This window comes from Macaca nemestrina, chromosome 1 (genome assembly GCF_043159975.1).
Source record: "Macaca nemestrina isolate mMacNem1 chromosome 1, mMacNem.hap1, whole genome shotgun sequence".
Taxonomy (NCBI): domain Eukaryota; kingdom Metazoa; phylum Chordata; class Mammalia; order Primates; family Cercopithecidae; genus Macaca; species Macaca nemestrina.
In genome coordinates this window covers 26681757-26708542 of record NC_092125.1, presented here as the reverse complement: position 1 = coordinate 26708542, position 26786 = coordinate 26681757, and the positions used below count along the sequence as shown (strand labels likewise).

The following is a 26786-nucleotide window of genomic DNA, read 5'->3' as shown; positions in this document are numbered from 1 at the left end:
CTTTCATAATAGGCTTTCATCAGGTATACTCTGAGGAAGTGTGCTAATGGAAGAGGTAGAAGTTTTATTGTCTCTAATCAATAAACCTAACTAAAACATTCCAAGTGCTCCGCAGTTTTTCCTTGAGTTAGTGGCATCTCATGGTTACATGAGATGGAGTGATGATTTTTGGAGTGATGATGCCATCAATGAATGCTAAATGCTGGGGGAGAGCTTGGGGTTAGCTCAGAACATTCTGGCCCTATTCTGGTGATTATCCTCCTAACGCCTGCCAAGAGGAAAGCTTTGAAGTTCTAGTTCCCAAACTGAGCATTCACTAGAACCATCAGAAACATCCCAACAGGCAAGGGATAAAGGATCATGAGTTATGATGACTCTTAAAAGTGAAAGGAAGAAAATTGGATTATTCTCAAATATGTCATTAGATTTAGGTTTCTATATGATCATGTCCAAATTGATATAAAAGAAAAAAAAAACTTGCTTCAAAACATCTTAAAACCCTCTAACATTAAGTTCTTATATACTTAACTTGTTTCATAAGGTGTAACTAATGTTTAAATTTGTATTGAAATAATACATATATGCAGCCTAAAAATTAAAACAGTACTACAAGGTTTATAATGAAAAACAGCAACTCCACATTTCCCCAATTCTGATTTCTACTCCTATAGGTAAACATTCCATTCTTTTAGCTGTTTCTTCTGTTATTTATCTTCATCTTGCTAGATAAATACTTACACTGCCATTTCTTGATCTTCCAATTTTAAACACTTGATTTCCTACAATATAAAATAGGGATTTAGACCTCTTGCTCCATGTCCCCTTTGCACACTTGCAGATTTATTCCAAATATATTGACATCATAAATTTTGGTTATATCAATATTTGGGACTCAACGTTGTTATGTTTACATTAATAGCCATCACAGCTGGGCCACTGGCAATGGTGTCATTGCATTATATTTCTCATCTAGCTTTTCTATAATGAGAGTAATCATTGCTTTTATGATGATTTGCTTAGATTTTGGTGTCCTTTCATTTCCAAATTCTCTACCAGATCTGTAAGATTCCTCTCATTATAGTCAGGTTTATCACAAATTCTATGCATTATTTTTAGTTTTTCTTAAAGACATCCCCTCTGGAGGCTTCCATTCTCTTACTCCTAGCTGCACTGGTCTTGTTGAACAGACTGTGAAACAACTGGGTATTTTGGGGTCTTCTCTTTTTTTCCATGTAAATCTTGCCTGTTTGATTCTAAATCCCTGTCCCTCCTTATTTTTTGCATATTTCCCTTTTTAAAGAAATGGAAAACATCCTTTAGCAACTTTCTAAGAAGGTAATAATAGGGATAAATATTTTGAGACTGTCTATAAATGAAAATCTTTTCATATTCCCATAATTGAGTGGTCATTTATATGGGCCCTGAAGGGTTAGAATTTAAATTTTACTCGATATTTAAAAGGCATTTCTCCATTATCTTCTGTAGTCTAGCTTTGCTGTTGATAAATTCAGTACCATTCTGATTTCAAGTCTTTTGTATGTGACCTGGTTTTGATTTGTTTTCCTATCTCAAGAAGCAGTGAGAATGTCTTGACAGTGTTCTGAAATTCTCTAATGATATGCTTTGATGTGAGTCATTTTTCATTTATAATAAGGGGCTCTTAGTAGACCTTTCTGTTTCAGGCTTATGTCTTCAGTTTTAAAAGTTTTCTTATAACATTTCTTTGATAATCTTCATACTTCCACCATGCCCCTCCACTTTCCTGGTCTTCAATTCCTGGATCTTCTGATGAATCTTTAATCTAATCTTATTTTAGAGATATTTCCTTAACTTTATCTTCCAACCCATATATTGACTTTTTTGTAAACTTCTACTATGTTTAATTCTCCAAGATATTTCTCTTTCTCTCAATGTTTCTTTATTATGGCACTCTGTTTTTGTTTTATGACAATAAAATCTTGGTTACTTAAATAAATTAATTTTAGGTTTTCAAAGTTGTCATTTTCTGCCAGCCAGCAATATCTCTATTTCTTATGAGTTTCCCTTCCTTCCTTGCCCTTTTCTTTCTTTTTCTTCCTTTCTCTTCTTTCTTCCTTCCTTCTTTTTATTGTTGTAAGAATAATTAACATGAGGTTTGCCCTCTTAATGACTTTTTAAAAGTGGATAATAAAGTATTATTATCTATAGGCACACTGTTGTACAGCAAGTCACTACAACTTATTCATCTTGTATAACTGAAAGTTTATACCCCTTGAATATCAACTCTCCATTCCCACTCCCCTCAGCCTCTGGCAGCCACCATTCTACTCACTGCTTCTATGAATTTGACTATTTTAGATACCTCATATGAGTAGAATCATGCAGTATTTGTCTCTCTCTAACTGGCTTGCTTCGTTTAACATAATGTCCTCAGGTTCATCTACATGGTCACTTATGACAGAATTTTTTATTTTTTTTTAGACAAAGTTTCCTTCTTGTTGCCCAGGCTGGAGTGCAATGGCGTGATCCCAGCTCACCGCAACCTCTGCCTCCCGGGTTCAAGCGATTATCCTGCCTCAGCCTCCAGAGTAGCTAGGATTACAGGCATGTGCCATCATGCCCAGCTAATTTTGTGTTTTTTTTAGAGGAGACAGGATTTCTTCATGTTGGTCAGGCTGGTCTCAAACTGCCAACCTCAGGTGATCCACCCACCTCGGCCTCCCAAAGTGCTGGGATTACAGGCATAAGCCACTGCACCTGGTCAGAATTTTCCATTTTTATGACAGAATAATATTCACAGATATATGGATATGGTATAAATATTTATTATGCCTTTTTTATCCTTTTATCCAATGATGGACATTTAGTTTGCTTCCACAGCTAAGCTATTGTAAATAATGCTGCACAGAACATGGGAGTGCAAATATCTCTTTGAGATTCTAATTTCAATTCTTTTGGATAAATAACCAGAAGTGGGATGCTGGATTATATAGTAGTCCTATATTTAATTTTAATTTTTGAATTTTTAGAGAAACTTTCATACTGCTTTCCATAGTGGCAGCATCATTTTACATTTACACTAGCAGTACATAAAGCTTCTAATTTCTCTACATCCTTGCCAACTCTTTCTTTCCTTCTTCCTTCCTTTCTTTTCTTTCTTTCTTTCTTTCTTTTTTCTTTCTTTCTTTCTTTCTCTTTCTCTCTCTCCCTTTCTTTTTCTTTCTTTCTCTCCTTCTCTCTTTCTTTCTTTCTTTCTTTCTCTCTCTCTTTCCTTCCTTCTTTCTTTCTTTCCTTCTTTCTTTCTTTGTTTCTTTCTCTTTCTCTCTCTCCCTTTCTTTTTCTTTCTTTCTTTCTCTCTCTTTCTCTTTCTTTCTTTCTTTCTTTCCTTCCTTCCTTCCTTCCTTCCTTCCTTCCTTCCTTCCTTCCTTCCTTCCTTCCTTCCTTCCTTCTTTCTCTCTCTCTTTCCTTCCTTCCTTCCTTCCTTCTTTCTGTAATAGCCATCCTAACAAATGTAACGTGGTTTCTCATTGTAATTTTCATTTATATTTCCCTGATGATTACTGATGTTAAGTATGTATTCATACACTTGGCCATTTGTATATCTTCTGTGGAGAAATTCAAATCCTACTCAAGCCTTTTGCCCATTTTTAAATCAGGTTATTTGGTGTTTGGTTTTGTGTTTGCTATTTAGCTATAGAAGTTCCTTATATATTTTAGATATTGACCCCTTATCACATATATGGTTTGCCAAAAATTTCTCCCATGAGTTATTTTTTCTTTTTATCTCTTATTTTTCTTCTCATTCCTGAAATGCTGTTTATCTGTCAACTCATAATTAAATTTGAGCCACATAACTAAATTCAACTTAGGTTGAATGGGGGTGTAATTGTGACTGTCTGCACTCTGGGTATCGGGTTTGCAGTGGTTGTACTGTTCAACTTGTGGGCTTTTACTTCATTTTTTTTATGATTCAGTATGAGCTTTGCTCTTGCCTTGAGGTAGGCGGGGTACCCCCAAATCCTGAGTTCCTCTACTCTAACCTCTCTTTAGAGGAAATCTCTATCATTTTCCAGAGTGGGAGAATGAGTAGATGAGGATGAGTCGATGAGTAGACAATCTGCAATTCTAAGCTCCTTATACAAATTTATAATCACTCTTCTTTTTTTCAGCCTTCCAGACCATCCCCACCCTTTACATCCCCTCAAATAAAAAACAAAAAACAAAAAACAAAAAAACGAAACAAAACAAAAAAAAACCCTAGAATTTCTAAGTCTTTCTAAGAATCTGACCTGTGACTTAACTTGGTTTCCCTTTTTCTTGGTTTTCCCCCTACATGCTTAGGGCTCAGCTTTCTATTTGGTCAGTTACTACTGGTGCTGGTGCTGTTGTTTTTCATTTTCCAAAATTTTGGCATTGCTTGTTGACTATTGTCTCTCTTTACCTTCCTTTTTCCTTATACATTTATAAAATCCTTTACTATAACTTTAGTATGCTTCCAAAAGGAAGTGTTCAAGTGTTCCGCCCACCACACTTAATACAGTCATCTTATTTAAAGTTATGATGTAATAGAAATAAACTGAACTTACAATGAGAGCATAAGATTGGATTCTATTGCATCTTAGCTTACATGACTATGGTCAAATAAATTAATCTGCTGAGGCATCCAATTTTTTATCCTTAAACGAGGAAGCTTCATTACACCTGCACACCTGTGAAGTATAAAATCCCAAACACAGCAGGTTTCTGTAAGCCTTTGTGAGGGTAGGTATTGGTAGTCCTATTCAACAGTGTGTCCAGTGCCCAGCACAGTGACTGATGCATACTAAGCATCCATTGTTGTTATTAAATGTGAAATCACTTTGTGAAGTATAAAATACTGAACATTTATAAGGCATTACCAATGGGTATTATGGGAAGGCAATACTGAAAAGACTTAATCAAGAATTTACTATACACTAGGCACTGTTCTAAATGTGTTATAACATTCATGCTCTCATTTATTTCGTATACAAACATTCTGAGATAAGAACTAGTGTTATTCCCATTTTATATATGAAAAAAATGAGGCACTAGTGGTTAAGTAACTTGCCAAGGGCCGTGTAAAGAAGTAGCACAGGTTATGATGCCTGGTAGACTGACTTTAGCAGTCAGGTTGGTATTTACTACATTGCAGGCTCCATGACACGGGACCAAAAAATTATAATGAAAATTCCAGAGACTTACTTTATAGTTAGGTAAGACCAGAAATATAACTGGAAGATAATCAGCAAGCAGCATATTAAAAAGTGCATTGTATCAGTTATTTAAATAATCGTTGTGGGAACAAAAACACAAAAGGAAATAGACAGTTAATCCAAAAAGGCTTCCTGGGATCAGTAAATTTTTAAGCCAAAAAAAAAAAATGCTTGTAGAAACTCCAACAAAGATTCAACTATAGTAATTATAGGGACATTTAAAATGTTAATACAAGTTTTTCACACCCCACCCAGTCCCCACTTTTCATGCCTTAGTCAAACCAAGTTATGGATGATAATGCAAGAGTCTCCAAAAAGGTCCAGAATTTGGCCCTGCAATCTTTCCTTCCTTCCTTCCATACATCCATGTGTCCATCCATCCATCCATCCATCCATCCATCCATCCATCCATCCAATCATCTGTTTATCACCCTAGGCTCTCAGGCACAAAGTTGAATACATCATAGTCCCTTTCCATAGAGACTTTGTAGACTAATGGGAGAAGCAGACACCTAACTGATGCCATAGGTATAATAATATAAGGTAGACATCAGGAATTATAGAAGGAAGAAGAAGGGGCTCTTGAGAGTCAGGAACAGCTTCATTGAAGGAAGTGATGTTCAAATTAAGTCTTAAAGGATGAACTGAGCTTAGACAAGCAGAAGAGAGGGAAAGAGAAGGGAGTAGTAAAGAAATTATAGATCTGCGTTGCTGAAGCAAAAGGTTTAATCCCTGAGAACTGAGGCTGGAGAAGTCAGCAAGTATCCATTAAGGAAGGACATTTATGGCTGGTTGTGGAGCTCAAATGACATGCAGTGTTGGAAGGAAGCCACTGAAGGTTTTTCATTAATGAAAGATACTCCCAAACCTCATACTGCCAGGCCTAGTACCTAACATCTCACCCTTGTATGACAGTGGGAGCTATCCTTCAGGCAGCCAAGAATTGGATGCCCTTTCTTTAATGGCATTTTTCATTCAAATTGCTAGTTCATGGGCCTTCAACTCGCCCAAGACAGACAAAGGCAGTTGACATCCTAAACCTAGCCCTTTAACGTTGCTTCATGGAACTTCTTGTTTCAACCCAGTGAATCAATGGACAATGAAGCATATCTCCAAGCTCACTGCAATACATGCATGAATGCCATTGTTCTTACAAAAATAGAAGAACAATCTATCACATCTTATATTCCATGTTTACCCTCAAGCTTTTCTATTTATTCATGCAAATTTTAACAGTTGACTGAGTAACAACATAAAAAACTAATTTGTTCTAAGGAACTGATACTTAATAATGTCTTAAAATATTAATTTCACCAAAAAATGTCTGCATATTTTCTGGGGTCTTCAATCTCCAACCCACAGAAATCCTTAAGGTGAGAATATCAACAAATTGTCAGACCAATGGATAAGGTATCTGTGGTTAGACTTGCCATCACACATTCCTCCAGTCTTACTCTCTGTGTAGATAGTCCCATATTCATTCTTTCTTTCTTTCTTTCTTTCTTTCTTTCTTTCTTTCTTTCTTTCTTTCTTTCTTTCTTTTCTTTCTTCTTTTTCTGAGACAGGCTCTTGCTCTGTCACTCAGGCTAGAGTACAGTGGTACAATCATGGCTCACTGCAGCCTCTACCTCCTAGGCTCAAGTGACCCTCCCACCTGAGCCTTCTGAGCAGCTGGGACCACAGGCATGCACAGCCATGCCTGGATAATTTTTTTTTTTTTTTTGTAGAGGTGGGGTCTCACTGTGTTGCTCAGGCTGGTCTTAAACTCCTGACTTCAAGTGATCCTCTCATCTAAGCCTCCCAAAGTGTTACGATTACAGGGGTGAGCCACTGACCCTGGCCACATCTTATTTTCAGAGTCAGAGCAGCTGAATCTATTCCATTAGGATACCTGGACCAGTTCTGTGTAGGCTCAGAGCAGGGATCTTCCATGGAGAAGATACTGACTTTCTGAAGAGGGCTGCTTTCAACCCAGATCCTGGCTCCACTAAATTAACTGTATCCATGAAAGTGTTTCCACAACCATAGATTGCCTTGCAAACATATGCTGCCATTGAGATACCAGGATATGAGAAGATTACATTCATGGCTAGGTTCATACTCTGATCTTCTGATGTGATCCTTCATTGCTCAAAGAGACCATGAATGATTTCAGAGGATGTGTGCTTATTCTTGATGGAAGTGGGACTGAAGTTCCGGTAGAAAGATAAGGTATTAAGTAAATCTGAAGAGGAGGAAAAATGAAAGGAGTTCAGGTCTCTGATGATTAAAGAGTTAGGGTTAGGAAAGTAAAAGTACTTCCTAGTTAATTGGTGCACACACTAACATCAATTTACAGAATAATTTTTGTCAATCTGCTAAATATTTCCATCCAAAGCTTCTTAATTTTTTAAATCTAAAAATCACTTGGCAGCCAAAGTGAATATATCCTAAGTCAGTGTGGTGAATATGATTTTCATTTCACATCAGATCTAAAAGAAGTAATTTAAAATAGACTTAAATAGCTTACATTGAGGCGTTACATTGAGACATTCTCTCCATATATTTATGTATGGCACGCCTATAGAAATTTTTTTCTTTCAACTTTTATTTTAATTTCCAGGGTACATATGCAGGGTGTGCAGGTTTGTTACATAGGTCAATGTGTGCCATGGTGGTTTGCTGCACAGATCAACCCATCACCTAGGTATTAAACCCAGCATCCATTAGCTATTTTTCCTGATACTCTCCCGCCCCCTTCATCCCTCTCCTCAACAGGACCCAGTGTGTTTTGTTCCTCTCCATGTGTCCATGTGTTCTCATCCTTCAGCTCCTACTTATAAGTGAGAACATATGTTGTTTCATTTTTTATTCCTGTGTTAGTTTGCTGAGGACAACGGCTTCCAGCTCCATCCATGTCCCTGCAAAGGACAGGATCTTGTTCTTTTTTATGGCTTTGTAGTATTCCATGGTACATATGTACCATGTTTTCTTTATCCAGTCTATCATTGATGGGCATTTAGGTTGATTCCTTGTCTTTGTTATTGTGAAGAGTGCTGCAGTAAACATAGGCATGCATGTGTCTTTATGATAGAACGATTTATATTCCTTTGGGTAATATACCCAGTAATGGGATTGCTGGGTCAAATGGTGTTTCTGCTTCTAAATCTTTGAGGAATCTCCACACTGTCTTCCACAATGGTTGAACTATTTTACATTCCCACCAACAGTGTAAAAGCATTCCTATCCCTCTATATCCTTGCCAACATCTATTGTTTCTTGACTTTTTAATAATCACCATTCTGACTGGCATGAGATGGTATCTCATTGTGATTTTGATCTGCATTTCTCCAGTGATAAGTGATGTTGAGCTTTTAAAAATTTGTTTGTTGGCCACATAAATGTCTTCTTTTGAGAAGTGTCTGTTCATGTCTTTGACCACTTTTTAATGGAGTTGTTAATTTTTTTCTTGTAAATTTGTTTAAGCTCCTTGTAGATTCTGGATATTAGACTTTTGTCAGATGGATAGATTGCAAAAATTTTCTCCCATTCTGTAGGTTGTCTGTTTGCTCTGATTATAATTTCTTTTGCAGTGCAGAAGCTCTTTAGTTTACTTAGATCCCATTTGTCAATTTTTGCTTTTGTTGCAATTGCTTTTGATGTTTTTGTCAAGAAATCTTTGCCCGTGCCTATATCCTGAATGGTATTACCTAGATTTTCTTCTAGGATTTTTATAGTTTTGGGTTTTATATTTAATTCTTTAATCCATCTTGAGTTAATTTTTATATAAGGTGTAAGGATGGGGTCCAGTTTCAATTTTCTATATATGGCTAGCCAGTTCTCCCAGCACCATTTATTAAATAGGAATTCCTTTCCCTATTGCTTGTTTTTGTCAGATGTGTTGAAGATCAGATGGTTGTAGGTGTGTGGTCTTATTTCTGAGTTCTCTATTCTGTTTCATTGGTCTATGTGTCTGTTTTTGTACCAGCATCATGCTGTTTTGGTTACTGTACTCTTGTAGTATAGTTTGAAGTCAGGTAGCCTGATGCCTCCAGCTTTGTTCTTTGGCTTAGGATTGTCTTGCCTATTGAGCTCTTTTGTGGTTCCATCTAAATTTTGAAGTAGTTTTTTTCTAATTCTGTGAAGAATGTCAGTGGTAGTTTGATGAGAATAGCACTGAATCTATAAATTACTTTGGGCAGTATGGTCATTTTTACAATATTAATTTTTTATCCATGAGCATGGAATGTTTTTCCGTTTGTTTGTAGCACTACAAACCACTGCTCCAAGAAATCAGAGAGGACCTTTGCTTCTCTTGTTAGCTGTATTCCTAGGTATTTTATTCTCTTTGTAGCAATTGTGAATGGGAGTTCATTTATGATTTGCTTGCCTATAGAATTTTTTTTTTTTTTTTGACAGAGTCTCTCACTGTCACCCAGGCTGGAATGCAATGGCTCAATTTTGGTTCACGGCAACCTCCGCCTCCCGGGTTCAAGTGATTCTCCTGCCTCAGCTTCCCAAGTAGCCAGGAGTACAGGCACCTACCAGCCATGCCTGGCTAATTTTTTGTATTTTTAGTAGAGATGGGGTTTCATTATGTTGGCCAGGCTGGTCTTGAACTCCTGACCTCAGGATTCGCCCACCTCAGCCTCCCAAAGTGATAGGATTACAGGCGTGAGCCACGGTGCCCAGCCGAGATCTGATGGTTTGTTTTTTTTTTTTTGAGACGGAGTCTCGCTCTGTCACCTGGGCTGGAGTGCAGTGGCCGGATCTCAGCTCACTGCAAGCTCCGCCTCCCAGGTTTACACCATTCTCCTGCCTCAGCCTCCCGAGTAGCTGGGACTACAGGCGCCCGCCACCTCGCCCGGCTAGTTTTTTGTATTTTTTAGTAGAGACGGGGTTTCACGGTATTCGCCAGGATGGTCTCGATCTCCTGACCTCGTGATCTGCCCGTCTCGGCCTCCCAAAGTGCTGGGATTACAGGCTTGAGCCACCGCGCCCGGCCAAGATCTGATGTTTTTTATAAGGAGCTTTTCCCCCTTTTGCTCAGCACTTCTCCTTGGTGCCGCCATGTGAAGAAGGATGTGTTTGCTTCCCTTTCTGCCAAGTTTCCTGAGGCCTTCCCAGCCATGCTGAACTGTGAGTCAATTAAAACGCCTTCTTTTATAAATTATCCAGGCTCAGGTATGTCTTTATTAGCAGCATGAGGAATAATATAGTGTTTTAAATTATATAATGCATAATCATTACTGTAGATACTAAAGGCATGTATTTTAATTTGCATTGAACACACGAGGAAAGCAAGGCTCTGAGAAGTTAAGTAACTTGCCCAACACCACATAGCTTGTAAGTGGCAGAACTAGGGGTACAGGTGGTGTGGGTGGATTAATCAAAACTAGGGCTGTTTGACTCCGTGGCCCAGGCTCTTATAAACTCACGTGTTGATGTCCTCTCTTCTGCAAGCCCACTAAAGTGCAATTTTATATTTTAAAGGCTGTGACAGAAGACAATTCCACCATACATTTGTTTATCCATTTCTTTAATATTGTTGTTTTGTTTTGTTTGCCATTTACATCCTGCACTTGTCCTGCCACATGGCTGCTCAAACCTATCAGTTTGAGGCCCACCCTCTCTCCTGCATATTCAAGGCCATCTTGAGTCTTGGAGATTTTTCTGGAAAGATCTGCTTACTGGTCTTCCTTCACAGTATTATAGAACAAGGAAATATATCAGTGTTCTTGATCCCAGTCCTACCTCATCATCCTCTAGTTGTCATCAACTCTTCAGGTAAAAATTAAGCCATCTGGCCTTCCTCTGGCTTTCCTCTGGCTTCTTGAAGCCCCGTGTTCTTTTATTTTGTGTAAGGATAGAAGGGATGATAGCTCACCATTCAGTAAAAATGGTGGAGGGAAACATAAGAAAAATATTTCAAAATGTTGTTTAGCAGGTGTCATGGGTTGAATTGTGCTTGTTGAAAAAAGACATGATTGGAATTGTAACCTCTGTTGCCTCAGCATGTGACCTTATTTGGAGACACAATCTTTACAGAGATAATCATATTGAAATAAGGTCACTATGTTAAGCCTTAATCCAATATAACTCATGTCCTTATAAAAGGGAGAAACTTGGAAACAGAGACAGACACACATAGAAGGAAGACAATGTGACAAGACAGGGAGAAGACGGCCATCTGCAAGTGAAGAACATTGGCCTAGAATAGATCCTTCCCTCATGGGTCTCAGAAGGAAGCCTGCCAACGCCTTGATTTTGGACTTCCAACCTCCAGGATTGAAATGATAAATTTCTGTGTTTAAGCCCCCCAGCCTGTGGTACTTTGCTATGGTAAGCCTAGGTAGCTGGCAAGCAGGTGAATATAAGGGAAGACGTGCTCCAGGAGAGCAGCCCAATGGTACTCTGCATAGGAAACATAAAGACAGGAAGTGAGTCTCCAGGGAGCCACCCACAGAGCCCTGTGAGTGACGGAGCTCTCTCAGGATCACTGAAGGAAAAGGATCCTTGTTTGAGCTGCCAGCATCTCACTCTACATCCAGGTTCCGGGGTGCTATTCTCTCTATTGCCATGCCAGATGAGAAGTCAAAAATTCAAGACCATCTTTTAGGTTCTCGATCCAGCACTTACCATGAGCACACTTGCCTCCTTAGAGCTTCCATTTTAAGGTGGATAAGTCATAGCATTCTTTCTTTTCACTGATTTCAAGGTTACGGTCTATTTCTATCAATAGAAACACCTCTGTATAGTATGTGGAAACATTCACCACAGTGTGTTGGGGCAAATTCAGCAAGTAATGTTTTGGATCATTGTTATGCACAAAAAGATGATACCCCTCAGGGTCTGAAGCAGTAAATGCACTTCTTTCATCACTCATGATTGCTTGCATGCGTGCATACACCCACCCACACCCACCCACACCCCCCAACCCCCCCCCACACACAAACTTACATAGTACTTTCTTTTATTCTTCCCAGTGCATTTCCATTCTCCCCATCACCTGCTGTACCACTGCATGTATTCCTGTGGGAGCTCAGGTGTCAGACTTCAGACCGTCTATTTCATCATAGGTGATTTCATTAGTGATGAAGTCATCACTTATTCACCTCTGCTGTCTGAACAAAGGGAATAGACAAAATAGCTTCTCTGTCCTTGTATCTACAAAGCTCAGAAACAAGCAAGGATATAGGTCATCTTCACAGGGATCACGACTGAGGCTTTCTAGGAGCCCCTTAGCAGCTGGGTACCTTGCTTCAAGGAGATGGAGAATTATTTATGGTCTGATGACATTCACACACACACTGACTCCGAACAGTGTTTCATAGCTGTGTTTAGAAGTTCTCAAGGGAAGACATATTTGGAATGTTTTTTGACTGAAAAAAAAAGCAGTGGAAGGCAGGCAGGCAGGTGAAGGCCAGCAAGTGTCACCACAGCAACTGGAACCTAGAAGAGGACAGTGGTGGCTTATTTTCTACTTCCTCTCTGTCCCCATAAATACTCACAGAAATAATGACCACTTGGGACCTCAACTGAGTGGAGAGCAAAAGTAACGAGTACAACTTTTCCAAGCTAATTTGGCCTTTATGCTTATCTAGAGAGAGATTTTTTTTTCCAATTCTTCTTTGTGCTCAGTTACTGTTGGAGGAAGGCATAAAATTACAAGGACACTCCCGGGAAGACAGCATGGTATAGACAAAGTAAAAAAAAAAAAAAAAAAAAGGAGGGGGGCATATCATAGAACTGGAGTATGAATAGTGACTGTCTCTCACCTTAGATTCTGTGAACTTGGGCAACTTCTATAACTCATGTTTTGGGGAGAGGATCAAATAAGAGACTCTATATTGATAGATTGCTAAGTTGTAGAAATGTATCTTTCATTCCTCTTCCCAGGTCTCCCCTGCATCCTGCCACCGAGCACATTAGCATGATAAGTCTGAGCATCTGAGTGAAAGGAAAGTGTTCTTTAAAAAAAGATATAAAATTTGTCTTAAGAAGACAATTTAGGAAAGTTCTAAATTTCTTTCTGGCTGACTGAAACGCAGTACCCAACAGCATTCCTGTTCTTCCATACTTTCTTTTCCTCTGTAATACTTCTGCCCTTATAATATATGACATAGGACTTCTTTATTTTCATTATTTGTCTTTACAAAACTATATTAAATCTCATGGGAACAGGTTTTTGTTTTTGTTTGTTTCTTTGTTTTTCCAGATGCCCCTCTGCAAGGCCTGAGGTTCTCAGACTCGTCATCTGCTTCTAACTGCATCAGCTAGGCCCAAGTTTCCTCCATTTTGGTATCTCCCTACCTTTATCTCTCTCCAAAAAATGAAACAAAACAAAATAAAACAAAAATCTAATAAAAATAAACACACACCATGATCCAAATATCTCATAAAACATTATCTCTGAGCTTTGCTAGGTAATTAACTTATCAATATAATCAAGATACTATTCATATAATTTTGTATAGTAATAATATAATACAGCAGTAATTATAGAAATAAGTAAATTGATTTATTTGATTCCTTATTTGTATATGTTTGATGTACTATTGTATTATGTTCATGTTCATTGGTATTACTGAACTTTTTGTACCAACACATTTCCATTTTTAGTAATTATTGTCAATGGCCCTAAGCCAATTTGTGGAAACTTCAAGCTCTGAGACAGGTGGATGTTTTCTGAGCAATGGAAGTGAGTGAGTGTTACACATGTGAATGGAAGTGAATGAGTTATACTTTTTGAGGAGGAGATGTGGTATCCAGTGAAGCAGGGCTTATGGTAAGAGCTATCCCCATTGGACACAGGTGGCTCCTGAGGCTGCAGACTCATACAGTGATCTGTATCAATTTTGCTCTGACAACAGGCATGCAGGGATGCCTGTCTGAGGGGCTTTGAAGGGCATCGAAAGCCTCCCTGCACTGGTGGTTTTCAAGTGAGAATATGACAGGATACCCAGGAACTTTGGACTTAGAGTTGGAGGGTCTATGTTTGAGTCCTGATTCTGCCATGTATGGTTGGATGAGTATCTGTGTCTTCACGGGTATAAAGTTGCTAATACCACCTCCCAGGATTTTTATGAGGATTAAACTCTAGTGAGAATGTGAAAATGCCTAACATTGAAACTAGTTCTATGGCAGCTGATCAATACACATTAGTCCTATCTGGATCTCGTTTCTTTAATTGCCTTACTTTTCAAAGCTGTGAAGCCACATAATGCACTGGTTTTGAAACTGGGAAACCTTCGCCCTCCTCTTCATACACATGCACAGGAATGACAGCTCTCAGTTCATCAGAGTCAACACTTAAAATTGGGCTCTCAAACTCTCATATGTCCAGTGTTCAGGTGGATAAAGAGAAGAAATCAACTTGCTTCTCTTGACAAAGACAAACATGAACAGTGAGTTCTATGTCTATAAACAAATATGCAGAGAAATACACACAAAAAAATGATGTGTCTCAAGTTGAAGGAAAAATAAAATGGGTCTTAAGTTGACACATTGATGTTATTAAGAAGAAAAAGGATATGGACACATGAGGAAGACTATGAAAAGGGATTTCTAGGTAGACGGTGATAAGCCAGCAAGACCAAAGGGGAAAATCAGTGAGATGATCTTGATTCTGCAGAGTTCTAGTCAGTCACCATGTTCCTGAACATATAGGGTATAACTTGAATCAATGGCATGAAGAAAATTCTTTGTTTTTAAATGAATAGCTTTAGGAAAGTTCGATTATAAGGCAAATATTCTTCTTTCAGTTGGGTTATTTGTTTGGCACACAATGATTTTTCATATTAAATGTCTTTTAAAAGCAAGGTAACCCTATAAGCACTATTTCTGTATCTGTAAGCCCAAAAAAGGCATATACCAGAATGTTAAAACATGGCGCCGTAATATTTTACATGAGTTTATTTAAAGAAGAGTTTTCTAAATTATGACCACTTGGCAGAACTAGCTATTATTTTTAAAATGCGGTAAATTGGCTACTACGAATTATTTTAAAGTTAAGTTTTGTAAAAGCTAATTCACCCTGCAGTTATAATAATTTAAGAAACAAAAGTCAGAGTATGTCAAAGAAGATTAAAAGACTCCAGATATCTGTTCAGAGAGAAGATGGAGGGTGATTTAATCATCCTTCCTTGCATATATATACAGGGTTGCAAGGAATCTTCATTCATTCTGAATCTTCTCAGAACAAGATGACAACTAGGTATAAACTATGTTCTGAGGACTTGCTTAGACATAAGCAAGCTCTTCCTCCCTGTTTGTGTGTTTGAGCATTGATACACATCTGCAAGACAGGTACCAAGGAGCACTTCTGGGGAACCCAGCTGAATAAGGCAGGCACCCAAATGGAGCCTACTTATTCTTGGAATTCTAGAAGCTCCTTCTGAATCCAGCAATCTCTGACTATGCCTCATGTGATGGAAGACCCTATGCAGCATGAAAAAGCACTAGGGCGTGAAGATGCTTGGTCTATAACTGGGTCGGGAGAGCTGAATGCAAAAATGTGAGTAATACCTTTCTTGTAACTCTTTCTTAGTGCCTCCTCCCGTGCAGTCTGCCCACCATTCCCCTGGAGCAGATACATCTCCAACTGTGTAGTCATAGCACCTTGGATTGCAGCATTCACTGCAAAGTATGGATATTACTTGCTTTGGGCTCTTCCTAAAGTCTGTGCCTTCCTTATATTTCTCAAGAAGTAAGCAATAAGCAAGCCTGCAGGAGGTGTTTGAATGAATAAGTGAATGTGTGAATGAATGACTGTGACATCTAAAGGAGGCTTGTGTTCTCTGAGTAGTGTCTCTAAGTTCTGGATCCATCTTTCTACCCCATCCCTCTTTTTTAAAATCAAAACATACTATTCTTACTCTCTCTCCTCACCTTCAAAGGTGCAAATTCCTCCCTGTGAAGGAATTTGCACCTCCCTGGTGGTGGAAAGCAATAAAAGGAACAATTGTACCTAAGTATGTTACCACTCGAATGCCATTTCCATTTTAACTAGAGGCTTCTAAGGTTATAAAAGAGTAAGTCAGAAAAGCAAATTCCTAGTAACTGAAGAGAAAACATTTAGGGATCCCCCAAGTAAAACATTTAGGGAAAAAGATTGTTTAGTCAGTGCACTGGGGTAGCTCTTTCTATAACATTGGATGTTGGAAAACATCTCTAAGAATTAGAATCATGAAGACAAGTCAGGCTGATAGAAGTATTGAATATTTTCTATTTAAACTCCCACTTTTATAGGATAAGGGGTTTAAATGAAGCCTTTGGTTATAGGTTTCATTATTCGCTCATCCAGCAAATATGATAACCTGTTATGTGGCAGGCACTGCTCTAGGCTCTTAGGATACGTGAGGGAACAACACAGACAATGACCTTTGCCCTCATGGGGCTTACATTATAGCTAGGGAACCAGACATTAGCCAACACATACAAATAAATAAATATATTCTACTGTACATAAGAGAAATAATGGAATGAGACAAAAGAACTTGAAAGTACAGAGGGGCAGTGGGAGTGTAGCTGGGAGGTTATAGTAGTAATCAGGTGGCCAAATCAGATTTTATTGAGAAGGTGAGATAAAGGAGTAAGCCACACAGGTATTCAGGAAGGAAGTTTCCAGCAGAGAGAAAAACTAGCACAAAGTCCCTAAAAAGAGAGCATGCATGCCTGGCATTTTTGAGGAAAGCAAGGTCAGAGTTGTTGGAACAGAGCAGCACAGGGAGAGTAACAAGAGAAAAGAGACCCACTGGTGTGGCAGCGCAGAGAGGGCCTTATGCCGTGGCAACGACTTGGACTCTCACTCTGAGTGTAAGTGGGGGCCGGTGCAGGTTTTGATAAAGGGAGTGACATAATCTGATTTACATTTTTAAAGCATTATTGCTACTGCTCTGTAGGGACTGTACAGAGGCAAAGACAGAAGTATCAAGAACTGTTAGGAGGCAATTACAATCAATATTCCAGGCAATTGATGATGGTAGCTTGAGTGGGCAGTAGCCCTGGTGAGGGCAGGAAATGGTCAGGGTCTGGATGTGTTTTGATGGCTGAGTCTACAGGGCTACCTGATAAATTGTTTAACTGAGGAGTCAAGGATGACTCCCTGATTTGGGTCCTCTCAACAGAAGGACGGAGTTGCCAAAACTGAGATGAGGAATGCTGTGGGTACAGTAGGTTTCGGGTGAGGGAGTGAGGAAGGTTGGAAGTTTCTCTTTGGACCTGTTGAGGCTGAGATATCTATTGACATCCGAGATGTTGAGTCAACAGCTCCAAGAGAGCCTTCAGAGTCCCCAAGGTATATTTCTGTGTCTCAGATATAGTGGGTCAACTCTTTGTCAGCAGGCTGGTGCCCAGCCCAGTTATTCCAAATAAAAGAAAATCACTCTCCTTACTTCTAAAATCAGCTAGTTTCTGATTTCTTTCTCAAAAGAAATATCAGTAAACAGAAAAAAATAAGGGACTTGGATATTCTCCAAAAGGCATACATATCCCTTATGATAACTTTAGATAGCAGTTTACACAGAATATGTGCAAAGACCTAGTTACTGTTAGGAATGTCTTCCCTCTGCTGGGATTACATTCATATGTAGGTATTGACTGATCATCAGAACACCAAGATTTAGGCTGGGCCCTATGGCTCGTGCCTGTAATCCCAGCACTTTGGGAGGCTGAGGCAGGAAGATTGCTCGAGACCAGGATTTTGAGACCAGTCTGGGCAACATAGAGAGACCCCATCTCTACAAAAAATTTAAAAATTATCCAGACATGGTCTCAGCTAACATAGCAGGCTGAGGTGAGACGATTATTTAAGTTTGGGAAGTTGAGGCTACAGTGAGCCATGATCATACCACTGCAGCCTGGGAAACAGGGAGACTCTGTCTCAAAAAAGAAAAAAAAAAAAAAAAGAATACCACAGTTTATACATCAAAGTCTCAATTTTACTTGCTTTTGGTTAGATTATTATGATAGCACATTAAAAGAAAAAAAATCAAAAGAAAAATATGTGTAATATTGTCACCCTACTGCAATGACATCTTTTTTGTTTATTTTCATGTCACTTTCCAGTTATTTCCAATTTTATATAAAGGCTTGATTAAGAGACTTTTCAACTGTAGGATTCAGAGAGGCCTTTGGGGGAAAGTTAGCATATCCAAGATGTGAGGATAGAGGTATTTGCAGCTAATAGGGTGAATAAATAGAACTGAATTTCACTGAAACATTATTCTGTTTTACTAATTTTCAAAAAAGATGGAAGACCTATTTTCCTGAGTGTTATCTCTGCCAGTAATAGCACCTATTAATTACACTTTTGTGTTCATGTACACTTTGGGTGTTTTTGTTTTGTTTTGTTTTTACTATTTGCTCTGTTTACTTTTTAAATTCTAATTAGTTTTTTACCATATACTTTACACATACTCACACATTCCAATTTCACTCTTGATTTTGTATTTACAACACATATAGATAAAATAAAGCCCGCCCCTTAAAATAACCCAGGAAATACTGCATCTTGCAATATCAAATCATTATCCACTTTCCGTACAAATTCTTAATGTCATGAAAATCAATAAAGATCCTCAGATAAATTTTACCTCCCTCTGTGATTTTTTAAATTAAACCTTTCTTTGAAGAAAGTACTAGAACAATAGCAGCAGATTACAGACTACCTGTAGATACAGGTGGCCTTCTTGCAAAGAGATAATTAACAACAAAAAGAAAGAGTGACAAAAAAACAGAACTCTGGAATCTGAAGAGCTCTTTCAGAGGCAAAAATAAGACCCTCTTCAAGAAATGCGTATATTAAGCCGAGCAAAAACACCAGTAACCTGAAAACTTACCTGATGATACATCTCTATTAATAAAAATGTTTTAGTTTGTTCCTCCAGGAAATAAACATATTTATTTATAACACATGAACAATTGTACTAATATATTGTATATTTTATAAAATACATGCAAAACAGAAATTAAATGTAAATTAATGTAAATAGCATCCTAATCATTTCATCCTGCACCTCAATGGATCATTTTCCCCCATGGACCACATTTACCCTATTTAAGAGAACACTGAACATTGCAAGTGAGTGCTGTAAAAAAACTTTTCAGCTAATGCAGCCTCTCTGTCTCAGTCTCCATTGTTTTCAGCTCTGGATTGCTGCCCTGTCACACCAAACACAAAACCACAGCGGTTAGCTCTTGTCACAGTGGTCTGAAAGCAACTACCCCAAGTGGTCAGCCTGAGACTGGAGACAGGAAGGCGTCATGTCACTTTAAAGGATTGGAAGGAGATAAATGCCACAGTCTCAACCAGCTCCCGCCAAGTTCAGAATATGTCAGGCCTTTTGTAGGGCCCTGAATGATTTGCATTAGTATCTATGTCTGCCAATAGCAATATAAAAATTACCCCTCTTAAAAGCAGCGCTTTGATGTTTGCACAAGGCGTGCTCTTCTCTCTGAAGCAGGCATTCCCTTTCATCTTCTGCTGGCCACTGGCAATCTTATGACTGCCTATGTAGACATCCAGGTGCATTTCACTTGGCTGTTTCCCATCATGGATTCCTTATATAGAACTTGCTCTCTTTTCTCATGGAGAATGTGTGTGTCTGTTTCCGTCCATATGTACCCATGTGCATTCATGCTGTTTAAAGAAAATTGCTCTAAAAGCTGGGTTGACATCCAAAGAAGGAAATAAATGAATGTGTGTTTATTTTAGACAGATTGAAAACCTGGATACTTGGTGATGGGATTATTGATTTCCCCTTTATGAGACAAACAGACACACCAAGTCATTGCCAAGACATCGTGTCCCTGGTCATAAGACAGTGTCTTAGTGAATCATTTATTTTGTCCATTTTAATGATTTGGGTGGTTAAATGGTAGAACTGACCTGCTGAACAGAAAATCAGCAAATAGCATCTTCAAAGACTATAAAAGTGAACTGTCATAGATGGTTTGGCTCACTGGTAAAGCAACTAAAGCCCTTTTATGAATGTTCTTAAAGAGAAAGAACCAACCAGGTTATAAACCAGGGTCTTCTTGAATGTGAAGGATAATAATTGTTGCTTTAAGCAAGTCCGTGCATTATTACCAGGTTTTAACAAAGCAAAGCGTATCCTACCTCTTACTACCTGCCATGAGATTTGTAATTATACAAATGAGATACAGGCCTGAAACACATTGCCATTTTAGCAATGACCACTTGTTTTTCTGTTTGTTTGTTTGTTTTTTGAGATGGAGTCTCGCTCTGTCGCCCAGGCTGGAGTGCACTAGCACGATCTTGGCTCACTGCCAGCTCCACCTCCCAGGTTCACACCATTCTCCTGCCTCAGTCTCCCAAGTAGCTGGGACCACAGGCTCCCACCACCACGCCCGGCTAATTTTTTTTTTTTTTTTTTTTTTTTAGTAGAGACGAGGTTTACCATGGTAGCCAGGATGGTCTCGAACTCCTGACCTCGTGATTCCACCGCCTCAGCCTCCCAAAGTCCTGGGATTACAGGCGTGAGCCACCGCGCCTGGCCAACCACTTGTTTTTTATCCCAATAGAATATTTCAAGAAGTTATTGATAATTTAAATGTTAATAGAATTTTAGTTCAATATAATTGACTTAATTTTTTTTTAAGTTTCACTTATTTATTCAATAAGTATTTACTGAAGGCCTTCTAGGTATTTCACAGGGGACAAAACCCAGTCTCTACTCTTAAACAGCACTGTTGTTGTTAAATGCAGGGTGATAAGCACTGCCGTTCAGGAGGTCCTGGGTGCTAAGGGAGCATACAGGAGGACAAAAGGGACACCTAACCCAGTGTAGTCATTGAGAGAAAGAATTTAGAGGGAAGTGAAGTTTAAGCTAAGAAAATAGACTAAGTGGGAATTAGCTATAAGAGGGTATGTAGAAGACAGTCTGAACAGGGTAACACAACTTGGAAAGGCCCAGAGACTCAATCTGAGTCCAGAAAGTAAGCAGGTAAGGTTAGATTGTAAAATGAAAATGAACCAGTTAGAGTGGAGAAAGATGAAACTACTGTGATAAAAAGACTGGGTGATGGAGGGTCTTAGAAACAATGTTAGAGTTGGAACTTTATCCTTAGAGTAATGAAGGCATTGAAAGATTTTAAGGAAAAATAATTGTATTTTGGAAAGAGCATTCCAGTGGCCAGGTAGAAAAATATCTTCTTAAACTACAGATCACAATCTATTGGTCAGTTATGAAACCATTGCAATAAATCACAAATAGCTGGGTTTTTACAAAATTAAATACATAGAATAGAAAATATCAGCATATACTGCAAAAGAGTATGGGAAGTATTGTTTCATGAAACTTTTGTTTCAGAAGTGTGTGTGCCCTAGATCTTGATGTGAAATATATTTCTTCCTGTGGGTCTCAACAAAAAATAAATAAAATAAAATTTGAATGTACAGAGAATAGACTAGAGTTGAATACAAAACTCCAGCAGTTCAAAATTGTAACCTGAAAAGAGCAGTAACAGGGAAATACAACGGAATGGAGGAGTTACTCTAGAGGTAGAAAGAATGAACAGGAATTGGTGATGAAGTAAATGTGGTGAAGAGGTAGAGATCAAGGATGACTCCCAGTAGGATCAATAGGTATATGGTGATGATGCCAGCCCCTAGAAACAGGAGCACAGAGAGGGAAGCATGTTTGCTTAAGAAGATGGAGGTTCACTTGCCCAAATTGGCTATGGGAAGTATGTTAGTTTCTTATCGCTGCTGTTAAAAATTACTGCAAACTTTGTGGCTTAAAACAATACAAGTTTATTATCTTATAGTTCTGGAGGTTCTAAGTCCAAAATATGTCAACTAGGAATTGACTTTTTTTCTTGACTAAAACCTTTAGCCAGTTCTTAGTTTTTTCCAAATTACAGATTCAATCAAAGGATCATTCAAAAGTAAAGAGGAATTTAAAAAAATGTTTTAAGTTATAAAAATTAAATTCTCACTATTTTGGCACATAAGTTTATTCTGGATAGTTGGATATCCTGGCATATGCAAAAATGCATTATCTCCTATTTAGTATGAGCACTGTATGTGTATTTAATTCTACACTGTTCATGTTGCAGATCTGTGAAGTTTAATTATCACATATATTCACACTACTTATCCTATTTAGAAACACAGAGAGATAAAATATATAAAGGTACTTACGTATCTGCCTTCAATTCCCTTTGAAGACTAAGAAAATGTTAAATATAATAAAAATTGCTTCATAGAACTTTGATGTTTAAACAGAACTTAAGCATCATTTATTCTAATCTCTTTATCTTATGGTCAAGAAACCTGAGACTTGCTCCAATGACTCACAGCTAATCAATGGCTGTGACATGAGTAGAAGAGAGAAGATCTAACTTTTTTTTTTCAGTTCCCTTTAGTTGTTAACCAGAAATGGGCCTAACCATGGCTCCCTTCAAGTAAATAACAAAAAAAAAAAAGAAAGAAAGAAAGAAAAAGAAAAAAGAAAAAATTTAAGTTTAATGAAAAATTTTTTAAAGTTAAGATTTTCTCAGTATAGTTGATTTATTATTTAATGCATATTCAAGTACACTACAGAAAGCTATATGATATGGTTTGGCTCTGTGTCCCCACTCATATCTCATATTGAATTGTAATCCCCAGGTGTCCAGGGAGGGACCTGGTGGCGGGTGATTGGATTGTGGAGGCGGTTTACCCCATGCTGGTCTTGTGATACTGAGGGAGTTCTCAGGAGATGTGATGGTTTAAAAATGACAGTTTTAGGCCGGGCGCGGTGGCTCAAGCCTGTAATCCCAGTACTTTGGGAGGCCGAGACGGGTGGATCACAAGGTCAGGAGATCGAGACCATCCTGGCTAACACAGTGAAACCCCGTCTCTACAAAAAAATAAAATACAAAAAACTAGCCAGGCGAGGTGACGGGCATCTGTAGTCCCAGCTACTCAGGAGGTTGAGGCAGGAGAATGGCGTAAACCCGGGAGGCGAACTTGCAGTGAGCTGAGATCCGGACACTGCACTCCAGCATGGGCAACAGAGCGAGACTCTGTCTCAAAAAAAAAAAGACAGTTTCCCCTGCTCTCTCTCCCTCTCCTGCTACTTTGTGAAGAAGGTGCTTGCTTCCCCTTCACCTTCCACCATAATTCTCAGTGTCCTGAGGTCCCCCTAGCCATGCAGAACTGTGAGCCAATTAAACCTCTTTTCTGTATAAATTACCTAGTCTCAAGCAGTTCTTTATAGCAGTGTGAGAATGGACTAATACACTGTAAAATAGTTTACTACATTAATAATATGAATATCTGTTATGCTGAAGTTCACAATTCTTAGTACAAATGTCCTAACTGATTGTACATTTCCAGTCATGCACCTCCCTCCATTGCCACCAGACTATCTAAACTATATGAAACATATAAAATACAAATCTGACCACCTATCCCCTAATTAAAATTCTTCGGTGGGCTTCCATTGTCTACACAAGTCAAAGACTAAGCTCCTTTACTTAACCCTGTCCACAGTTTCAGCCTTCTGTCTTGCACTGCCTGTCTCAATCCTTATGCTCCAGCAACAAGGAGCTGGTCATGACTTTCATAGATCTTGTATTTATTGCTTCTGTGTATTTGTTCCCATTCTCCTTTCTGCTTGAGATGTCCTGCCCCCCCACCCCCCGCCACCCACCCTGCCCCATCACAGCCTCATTCCACTCTATGGGCTCTCACTTGAGACTCAGCACTCAGATGGCACCTTCAGGAAGCTCTTCCTAACATGTTCCCTGTTTCCTGTCTCCTAGATTAGGTATCTTTCCTCCCTGATTCTGTATTTTTCTCTGCATAATTAATCATTACTTTTAAAGAAGTAATTATAAGACATTGTGTTACGTGTCTACCTTACCTAACTTACTGTGGATTCCTTGATAGAAGGGCTATTTTACAGCAAGCGTTAGTCCTAATATATTGTAAGAGCCTGGTATGAGCTCAATAAATGTTATTGGAATGATTAAATGATTAATGATTAAGTGAGTTAGTTAATCATACAAAGTGTGTAGAAAAGAAGTTGGCATACAGAACAGGAAGAATGCCAAGGAGTAAATTAATAACTCTAAGATCTTCCCCAATTAGTTCTTCTGACTAATGAACGTTGTACTTCAATAGGAGTCAGGTGGTAAGTGGATGATCACTAGAATGTGCCAGAGGAATTGGGAAAAATTCTGATTCGGAAAACTCTTAGGAAGAATCTTCAAGTGTGGGCATACCTTACCTTGGCTTTGCAAAGAGTTATAAGAGTGAACTGCAGAAAAATTTAAAAGTCTCACAAAATAGTTTTACGAAAATTTTTTCAGTATGCAAAGTACATGACATAGTGTTACGGCTTCAAGGAAGCTCTCCTTCCTAAGTTCTTGGCATTCATCAAATCTTTCTTTAGCCTGTAATGGTTTTGTGCCTGGTATATCAACTAGAGGTCAAACTTCTAAATACAGTATATGTCTTTTCAATAGCATGGAGGGCCTAGAGAAACAATTTTATTTCCTTCTTGGCTGTAGTAAAAATTGCTGTTCTCTGTAGGTGGATGGCATAGCAAATCAATCTCCTATAATAACTTGGGGAGTAGAACTAAAAATTAAACTTTTTAAAGAGAATGCTTTTCTCCTGTCTTATGTCATACCTCTACCAGAAATGGGTGACGATAGCACTGGCAATTCAAAGACTATATCTAGTTGCAGAATGACTTATGTAGGTTGCCATAGGCAAGCAGCAACTAAACCCAAATCTTTGTAGTACTGATAGAATTTTTTCTGTTTTATTGTTATATAGGCATACCTTGGTGATAATTGTAAGTTTGGTTTCAGACCACCTCAGTAAAATGAGTAGTGAGAGAAATTTTTTGACAAAATTTAATATTATTTTCTTATAAAATTCTCAGCACTGTAGTAAGAGAAAAAAACCTCCTAAACCTAGTAACTGGCATCTATAATAACCCTACAATGAATTCAGTAACAGTAAAACACTGAATGCTTTAACTCTAGGATGAGCCACAAGATACGGATAACTGCCATCAACCACTTGTATTCTATCTTATACTAGAAGTTCTCATCAGTGTTTGATAAGGAAAGAAAAAAATAAAAAAAGGCGTTCAGTTTGGGAAGAAAGAAGTAAACTGTTTTTATTTACAGATAACATGATAGTCTATGTAGAACTCTAAAGAAATCTACAAAAATATACTAGAACTAATAACTCAGTTTAAAAAGTTTGCAGGATACAAAAGTAATATACAGAAATCAATTGTAGTTCTATATACTAGCAATGAGCAAATGAAAATTGAAATTAAAAGTGACATTTACAATAGCAACAAAAACGTAGCATGCCTAGGAATTAAATTAACAAAAGATATTCAATATCTGCACACTGAAAACTACTAAAACATTCCTGAGAGAAATTAAAGAAGACCTAATTAATATATACTGTATTGATGGGTTGGAAGACTCAATATTGTTAAAATGTCAGTTCTCCTACATACCTATCAGAATAGCTAACATTAAAAACAAAAACAAAAACAAAAACAGTAACAATGACCAGTTCTGGTACAGAGGTAAAGAAACTGGACCTCTCATACGTTGCTAAGAATGTAAAAATGTCACAGCCTCTCTGAAAAAGAATTTAGTAGAAGTCATTCAAAACTAAACCTGCACATACCATACAACTCAGAAATTACAATCCTGTGACTGAGTGTGATGGCTTATGTCTGTAATTCCAGCACTTCGAGAGGCTGAGGTGGGCAAATCACTTGAGGCCAGGAGTTTGAGACTAGCCTGGCCAACATGGTGAAACCCCATCTCTGTTAGAAATACAAAAATTAGCCAGGCACGGTGACATGCACCTGTAGTCCCAGCTACTCGGGAGGCTGAGGCAGGAGAATTGCTTTAACCCGGGAGGCGGAGGTTGCAGTCAGTTGAGATTGTGCCCCTATACTCAGCCTGGACAACAAAGCAAGACTCTGTCTCAACAACAACAACAAAAAAAAAGTAAAAGAAAGAAAGAAATTACAGTCCTGGGCATTTACTTCAGAGAAATAAATATGTACTTATGCATAAAAACCTGTATGTACACAATTGCTCACAGCAGTTTTATCTGTAATGACCAAAAACTATAAACAACCAAAATAACCCTCAATAGATGGATGGTTAAACAAACTGTGGTATATCCATACCATGGAATGCTACTCAGCAATGAAGAAGAATGAACAATTGATGCATGCAACAACTTGGATGGATCTCAAAAGCATTATGCTGAGTGTAAAAAGCCAGTCTCAAAGGTTATATATAAATGTTATATATATATCCTTATATAACATAAATCCATACAAATCCATATATAACATAAGTGTTATATATAATCCATATATAACACTCTTAAAATAAAAATATTATAGAGATGGAAAACAGATGAGTGGTTGCCAGAGGCCAGGGATGATGGGAGAGGTAGGTGGGTATCAGCATAAAGGAATAGCACAAGGGAGATCTTTGTGGTGATGAGCAGTCTTGTATTTTGTCTGTGATAGTGGTTACACAAATGTACGTTTGATAAAAAGACATAGAACTGCACACACACATTGA

General features: G+C 38.2%; 1 long non-coding RNA gene across 3 annotated transcripts in view; it reads left to right on the top strand.

Annotated features, from left to right (window-relative positions):
* Positions 1–26786, top strand: part of LOC105493016 (uncharacterized) — a 129800-nt gene that overhangs the window by 63821 nt on the left and 39193 nt on the right. Inside the window, exon 9 of one of the 3 annotated variants that reach the window (XR_011610905.1) lies at positions 13–242. The exons of the other annotated variants lie outside the window; for them this stretch is intronic. This is a non-coding gene — a long non-coding RNA (uncharacterized lncRNA). Of the gene's footprint in view, positions 1–12; positions 243–26786 lie in introns of those variants that run through there. 3 annotated transcript variants of the gene reach the window in all.